At 43.8% G+C, this 6,626-nt stretch overlaps 1 long non-coding RNA gene across 1 annotated transcript; it reads left to right on the top strand.

The window, feature by feature from the left end:
• Positions 1-4,301: 4,301 nt before the first annotated feature.
• Positions 4,302-6,347, top strand: LOC310752339. The gene is made up of 2 exons (XR_014542914.1): positions 4,302-4,398; positions 6,154-6,347. It is a non-coding gene; the product is annotated as an uncharacterized lncRNA (long non-coding RNA).
• The last annotated feature ends 279 nt before the right edge of the window (positions 6,348-6,626 follow it).

Below are 6,626 nucleotides of genomic sequence, written 5' to 3' on the forward strand. Positions count from 1 at the left end.
CTCAGTGAGTGCCGCCCGGCATTTTGTCACCCCCCTCACTGGTGACACCCGGGGCGGACTGGCTCCACTGCACACCCCCCCTTCTTCCACCCCTGGCCAGGTCTTCTCCAAGCTACTGCTAGGTGTTAAAGAGGAGGCATGGCAGCAAGCAGGCCATGGCAGGGGCCACAGCCATAGTGATGAAGGAGCAGGAAGAGGCAGAAAACACCTGACAGTGGTGATCGCTGGGTGCTCAGAGCAGTGGTGTGCACCCCCAGGAGCCTGTCACTGTGAAGCAACTGCTTCACCATGCCTTGTAGGCAGGCTGGGCCTGATCAAATGTTTTCTTTAAAAAAAATAAAAAAAAAATATGTTTTATAGCTTCTTCGGTGATAACAAGTTGATTTTACCTATCTTGATTATTTTTAACCCTATTATCCCTATTGGCTGTTTCTTTCTATCCTAAATCTCCAGGTCACTTGAAATGAGCCAATAATATATTAACCAACAGCCATTGCATCTTTGAGCCAAAATGAGAGCATTTTGTTCTGCGTTTCGACTTATGAAAATGTGTTTCAGAAATATAAAAAAACTATAAAAGTTTAGTATCTACAATAACACTAGGAATCCTTTTTAAATTCATTTTATTTCTGCTGTAACATCACAGCGCTTACCTCATTTGAAAAGTGCCTCTTTCCCGACGGTTAGCAATCGCCCATCAGTTATAGCGGAGTCGGACATGGTCTGTTAAATCCATGGTAAAAATTAGGAACCGTGGATGTTAATACCCCTTTAATTGCTCTGCCAGCAAAAAGCTGGGCAGAATAGCAAACATGAATCATGACGAATATTTCCTATAAAAACACTTTTGCGTGGCGCAATGAGTTCCTTTCCCCCCAACTTTTTATATCCCATTTCATGGCTTGCCCTGACAAGAAAAGTAGTGTTTTGGTGAGGTTAGGGAGATTGCTGCCTGTTTTCATAGCAGGAGTCATTGAGAAGCCTTTCCTTTATTAACCCCTCAGCATCAGTTTCTATTTTGTCAAGAAAATAAATATGATGCGAGCACTGAATATTAAGTAGAAGAATGTCTGTTTTCCTTCCTTGGTTTGTGTTTATTTTGTCCAATGTAACTTTCCTTAAAAGAAACATCCTACAAGGATGTTTGATATATAATTGTTTTGGCAACAGATTGTAATAATTAACATCAATGATATTAGGGGGGTGTGTGTGTGTGTGTATACACACACATATATATCATCCTACCTCGGGGTATCTCTGCAATGTCTCAGTGTTCCTATGCCTTGATTAAGAACCCATCTGCTCTATACATTTAAAACAGCACCTTACCACTTTAAACAGTCACGGCTTCACCCAAAGGATGATGGGAATTGTAGTGTGCTAAGGGTGCTGAGAGATACCCCTTCTCCATTCACAGAGCTGCAATTCGACAGTGGAATTTGCTGCCAAGGAGTGTGGTGGAGTCTCCTTCTTTGGAGGTCTTTAAGCAGAGGCTTGACAACCATATGTCAGGAGTGCTCTGATGGTGTTTCCTGCTTGGCAGGGGCTTGGACTCGATGGCCCTTGTGGTCTCTTCCAACTCTTCTATGATTCTATGATTCTATGAATTTGCTGAATGGTTTAACAATCAATCCCTCTTAGCTCTCAGAAGGGAATAGGGGTCTCTTAACAATTCAACTCCCTTGGCAAACTACAGCTCCCAGAATTCTTTGAGAGTGGAATGATACTGCTTTAAATGTATAGCGTAATTTTAATTTCAACTGTGTCAGACCAACATGGCTACCTACCTGAATCTAGAATAATTTAAAGGTGGGACTCAGTTTGGCAATCCCCTCATTATAATATTATGCCCATCTATAAATTGCCCATTTTTATACAGTATGAGCCACTACCATCTGTCTCTCTGCGTGTATGTGTGTGCCCATTATCATTTTTCATAAACACCCCCCCTCTATTTTTCTTTTTTAGATCATGATTTGCTTATACACATTGAACAAGTCAGAACTGGTTTGTTAAGTCAATAAAGTAATCATTGTTACCATACCAACTCGGGGCTGATGCGATCTCTGTAGAGCTCAGTCAGAGAACACACAGAAGCCTTGATATTCGCATCATGCTGTGCTTTCAAAGGAGGCTGACTATTTTTACCCCTGTCCTGCGGTGCTCATGAAATAAATGTGTAAAGCGTTACAGATAGCTAAATAAAACTATATGCTCTATGATCCAGAGGGGAGAGTCAAAACTGAACGCCCATCATTTTGGAAGAAAGGTGGGGCTGCATAGACACTTGGAATGGGCAGAGCAATCTTATTCTGCCATGGTGCTGGGTTTGAGCTGCTTTGATGTTGGAATGGCTGCAATCTCCAATACATGCACTCTGCCCAAGTCAGGAGGGGGCAACACTGTAGAAAGAAAAATTCAAATGGTTCAAAAAAAGAGGGGAAGGATCTTGTTCTCTTGCACTATTTGAACCAAGGTGTATTGATATGAAATGTGTTGTTTCATTGATTTATGGTATGCTCATGGAATAATACTTGGGCAACGCAGAAGGTTTACACTTAGTTAAAACTATGGTTTTCCCAGCAGTGATGTATGGAAGTGAGAGCTGGACCATAAAGAAGGCTGATCACCGAAGAATTGATGCTTTTGAATTATGGTGCTGGAGGAGACTCTTGAGAGTCCCATGGACTGCGAGAAGATCAAACCTATCCATTCTTAAGGAAATCAGCCCTGAGTGCTCACTGGGAGGACAGATCCTGAAGCTGAGGCTCCAATACTTTGGCCACCTCATGAGAAGAGAAGACTCCCTGGAAAAGACCCTGATGTTGGGAAAGATGGAGGGCACAAGGAGATTTATACACTCTGGGAATGGGAAGAACTGTGTCAGAGAGCAAGAGACTTCTCAGTCTAGTTTCCAGGTGGGTGGGTGGTTAGAGGGTGCTCAGGTGTTCACGCTTTCTCCTTGTGCATCTTTTCCGCTCCTCTTTTCTTCACACCTGTTGGTGGCCTGTCCATTATTCACACTAAAATATCATTTTCCGTCAGAAAGATTTTTATACTGATAGCGTATTGTGATCATTCAGGGAGCTATGACTGCCATTAAAGCCTGTCCTTTGGAATATATACTATATTATGCAGTCATGAACTTCTATATTAATGTCATTTGACCCTTGGCAATATTAGTCTATAGAGGGATGTTATCACTTCATTTGAAGGATTGCTACATTAACTTCTATAAGTGATGAGCTCTGGCACCATTCATGTTGAAACAGATCACATTGATTCATTTGCAACACCGGCACTTCTAAGGAGACTTTGTTTTGAAACACGATATATTGCTGTGACCCTCGGTTTCTTTAACTATCATCTGCTGGGGAACTTTCCTTTCCATTAGGATCATTCTTTTCATATTTTGTCTATAAGTGAACAACCAAAACAATAATTTTACTACAATTAGTAGTAGAAAGATGTCCACACCATGCCATTTCAAGTCCTGCCCCCCCCCCCAGTTAACAGGAAAAAAAGCTCCCATTTCCAACACATGGTCACAATTGTGAACCATGTTCTGACTCCCACTATATGAGAGGAAGATTGTGGGTTTACAGAAACCTTTATTGCTCAAATCCTTATAGGGCAGAAAGCTGAGGAAATAGGCAGAACATGTGCCAGGCAGAGAGAGGCAATGTTTTAACTGCATCCGAGTTCCGTTGTCAAGCAAGTAGGGGCTAAGTGTCTCCAAGGAACTCTTGCCTGAGAGCAGAATCCACATAGGAAGTCTGGCAGTCCAGGGGTCAGAGAATCCAGATGATCACAGAGTCAAGGGTTCAGATGGAGAGCAAGAAGCAACAAGGTAGGGCCAGGAACTACAGGCATTGTTTCCAGCATCTGACTGCTGCTGAGAGTTCTGTTTAAGATAAGGCTACCAGACGTCCCCATTTCCCAGGGACAGAACCCGGATTTACAAATCAGTCCCTATACAAAATCCATTGAAGTTGAAAACTGTCCCCGGATTAATTGGGGAAAAAATCTGGGAACCTGAAATATTCTTGGAGTCCTGTAGTGATTTCATGCTCTTTATTGCAGAATGTAAAACAGTGATTGAATTGCCCCCCAAACCTTGGGCTTTTATATACATTATTTACACAATGAGTCCCATCTGATTGGCTGATTCTGATTCCCTCCTGGAGCCTGATTGGTCTTTTCCTACAGGCCAATCAGTTGTTGCATTCTAGGATCTACTTGCCTATTGTTCTAGGATCCAAGCTTAGTACATAACAGAACCTTAGTTTAAGAGTGCCAGAGCCAGCTGGCTCTCATCAGTGCCTTTTCCTCTGTGGAGGATGATCAGCTGCAGGTGGAATCACTCACCTTCTCCCCCTTCAGGCTGCTGTTCAGCAGGTGAAGCTGACTTCTGGCCCATAACAAGCAAACTAAAACGTCAATCCAACCAGCAAGCAACACATGTCCTGCAATCTCATATGGGAATGAGAATGGCGCATCTTAGCATGGCAAAGGGGACTGGGCAAGCGAAAATTCAGCCCTCTGTGAAGGCTGAGCCTGAATTATCTGTTCACACCTGCACTGGGGTGATGAAGGTGACATTACAAACACTTGGGAACAGAGTGGCAGCCTCCTGCTGGTGGCATGATCTGGTAATGCTGTAGGTGGAGTTGGCATAATAGGCAGAGCATGTGCAGGTGTCCTACACTGTGGTGACTTGTGGGACAGGGCAAGAGGCAGGCACCCCACTAGGACCTTTCTTGAGATCCACTTCCCCAAGCAGCTCCCTGGGCTCCCTAGACCCTGGTATGCTCTGCCCCAACCTATTGGATCTCTCCCCCCCAGGATCGTATGGGGCCAACTACTCCCTTTAGTTTTCATCTGGCCAGTCGCTGTCCACCACAACCCGAATGCTTCCCCATTGCCCATGACAAACACATATAGTATGGGGCAATGGCAACATACGGTTTTACCTACGGGACCGCCTCTCCTGGTATGTCCCACGGAGGACCTTACAGTCTTCAAACAAAAACATCTTGGAGGTCCAGGGCCACAGGGAGGTTAGGCTGACCTCAACCAGAGCCAGGGCTTTTTCAGCTGTGGCCCCGATCTGGTGGAACGCTCTGTCACAAGAGACTAGGGCCCTGCGGGACTTGACATCTTTCTGCAGGGCCTGCAAGACAGAGCTGTTCCACCAGGCCTTTGGCCAGGGCACAGCCTGACTCCTTCCTTTGGCAATCCTCACAGAACGCTAGCCCAATGGTTGCCATCAATTTGATTTGAATTAATTTTATAATGAAATGATTTTAGAATGTTGTATTATTTTATTGTTGTTAACCGCCCTGAGCCTGGCTTCAGCTGGGGAGGGTGGGATATAAATAAATTATTATTATTATTGTTGTTGTTGTTGTTGTTGTTGTTGTTGTTGTTGTTGTTGTTGCATTGTTTGTTTTCTATTGCATATATCTAACCTTTGTTCCACCAAAGAACCCAAGGCTATGTTTGGGTGGACACGGATCAGGCCCAGACCAGTAGATCTGTGGCCTTGGGTGCCTTCAAATCATAGCCAGGGACTATCCTCATATTGTAACTGATCTTGAACAAAAATCCAGACATATGACTCAAGCACCTTCTGTTGGGAATAATTTTTAAAAAGAGTGGTTAATCTCCAGTGTAATGATTTAGTCGTAATCTTTGAATAGGCTCTATGATCCGGAGAGGAACTCCATAAGTTAACGGCTCATAAGACAGAGGTCCCATACCTGACAGAAATATATCACAGTTCATGTAAACACAGGGAAAACAGGATTTAAGATTTTCACTATGGTGGCTTTTGAAATAGGCCCAAGGGGCTTCACTACGCTGCGAGGCGCTAATTTACCTGGGAACTTCATAGTTGCTATGGTAATTGGCTCTCAAGATGTCCCCAAAATACCTCTTATGCAGTTGTAGCCATAGGTTAATTTAATATTCTTATTGCTAAGCAATACTTTGATTCAGTGTCATTATGTTTTGAGTTATGTATTTCTGTCTGGAAATGTCAAGGCAATTCATCCCTATTCGTTTTTAGGACTTTTGTGTTCTTCTTGTTTAAAAAGAGTTCATTGCATTTTCCCCTCTGGCACAATTTATTTGTCTGGGTTTTATTTGTAGGTGGAAAGAACAGCAACAGGACACTGAGCTGAAAAGCAAATGATATCAGCCTGGAACATGAAATTAAGTGTTGTAATTTAGGGCACTACTAGACAGTAGTAGTTCTATGTATTGTGTGGCAAGAGGTCTCCCCTACCCTTCGGTCCTTCCCAATACCAAGAATAAGAGGCATGATAACAAATATTTGGGTGAAATCAGGCCACAACTTTATTGACTACAGATATAAGAGGTTTGGCATAGGCATTCGGTAGACCCCATCCCTTCTGGCCTGCCTGCTGGAAGAATTGTGTTTGGGGGTCAACCAGAAATTAGGGAGTCCCTGACCTGTACACCAAGGGGTAACAGCCCCTCTGGGTTGCACCTGGGGAGTGCTCTGGCCCCTTGCCCCCACCTGGGAGTCCAGATAGCAGCATATCCCCTGGATCCCTTTAATGGGATACCCATTTTGGAGGGGCCAGGCAGAGGCTACAACC

Source organism: Podarcis filfolensis (genome assembly GCF_964270895.1).
Source record: "Podarcis filfolensis genome assembly, chromosome: 17".
Taxonomy (NCBI): domain Eukaryota; kingdom Metazoa; phylum Chordata; class Lepidosauria; order Squamata; family Lacertidae; genus Podarcis; species Podarcis filfolensis.